Raw genomic sequence first — 1838 nt, forward strand, 5'->3', positions numbered from 1 at the left:
GGGGCGCCTGGGTGGCTCAGTCGTTAAGTGTCTGCCTTCGGCTCAGGGCGTGATCCCAGCGTTCTGGGATCGAGCTCCGCATCAGGCTTCTCCGCTGGAAGGCTGCTTCTTCCTCTCCTACTCCCCCTGCTTGTGTTCCCTCTCTTGCTGGCTGTCTCTCTCTGTGTCAAATAAAATCTTAAAAAAAAAAAAAAAAGATTTTATGTCTATTTGACACAGAGAGAGAGAGCGGGCGCGCATGCACAAGCAGGGGGAGCGGCAGACAAAGGGAGAAGCAGACTTCCCCCAAGCCCAATGCAGGACTCCATCCCAGGACTCTGGGATCATGACCTGAGCCAAAGGCAGCCAAAGGCAGACACTTAACCAACTGAGCCACCCAGGCACCCATACATTTTTTTAAATGTTTTTTTTATTATATTATGTTAGTCACCATACAGTACATCCCTGGTTTCCAATGTAAAGTTCGATGATTCATTAGTTGCGTATAACACCCAGTGCACCATGCAATACGTGCCCTCCTTACTACCCATCACCAGTCTATCCCATTCCCCCACCCCCTCCCCTCTGAAGTCCTCAGTTTGCCTCTCACAGTCCATAGTCTCTCATGTTTCATTCCCCCTTCTGATTACCCCCCTTTTCTTTATCCCTTTCTTCCCCTACCGATCCTCCTAGTTCTTATGTTCCATAGATGAGAGAAATCATATGATAATTGTCTTTCTCTGCTTGACTTATTTCACTTAGCATTATCTCCTCCAGTGCCGTCCATGTTGCAGCAAATGTTGAGAATTCGTTCTTTCTGATAGCTGAGTAATATTCCATTGTATATATGGACCACAGCTTCTTAATCCAGTCATCTGTTGAAGGGCATCTCGGCTCCTTCCATGATTTGGCTATTGTGGACAATGCAGCTATGAACATTGGGGTGCATATGGCCCTTCTCTTTACTACGTCTGTATCTTTGGGGTAAACACCCAGTAGTGCAATGGCTGGGTCATAGGGTAGTTCAATTTTTAACTTTTTAAGGGACCTCCACACTGTTTTCCAGAGTGGCTGTACCAACTTGCATTCCCACCAACAATGTAGGAGGGATCCCCTTTCTCCACATCCTCTCCAACAATTGTTGTTTCTTGCCTTGTCTATCTTTGCCATTCTAACTGGCGTAAGGTGGTATCTCAGTGTGGTTTTGATTTGAATTTCCCTGATGGCTAATGATTTTGAACATTTTTTCATGTGTCTGTTAGCCATTTGTATGTCTTCATTGGAAAAGTGTCTGTTCATATCTTCTGCCCATTTTATGATTTGTTTATTTGTTTCTCGTGTATTGAGTTTGAGAAGTTCTTTGTAGATCTTGGATACCAGTCCTTTATCTGTGGTGTCCTTTGCAAATATATTCTCCCATTCCGTGGGCTGTCTCTTAGTTTTTTTGACTGTTTCCTTGGCTGTGCAGAAGCTCTTTATCCTGATAAAGTCCCATAAGTTCATTTTATCTTTTATTTCTCTTGCCTTTGGAGATGTGTCGTGAAAAAGGTTGCTCTGGCCGATGTCATAGAAGTTGTTGCCTATGTTCTCCTCTAGAATTTTGATGGATTCCTGTCTCACATTGAGGTCTTTCATCCATTTGGAGTTTATTTTTGTGTATGGTGTGAGAGAGTGGTCAAGTTTCATTCTTTTGCATGTAGCTGTCCAATTTTCCCAGCACCATTTATTGAAGAGACTGTCTTTTTTCCACCGGATGTTTTTTCCTGCTTTATCAAAGATTAGCTGCCCAAAGAGCCAAGGGTCCATTTCTGGGTTCTCTATTCTGTTCCATTGGTCTATGTGTCTGTTTTTGAGGCACC

Source organism: Ailuropoda melanoleuca, chromosome 4 (assembly GCF_002007445.2).
Source record: "Ailuropoda melanoleuca isolate Jingjing chromosome 4, ASM200744v2, whole genome shotgun sequence".
Lineage (NCBI taxonomy): Eukaryota > Metazoa > Chordata > Mammalia > Carnivora > Ursidae > Ailuropoda > Ailuropoda melanoleuca.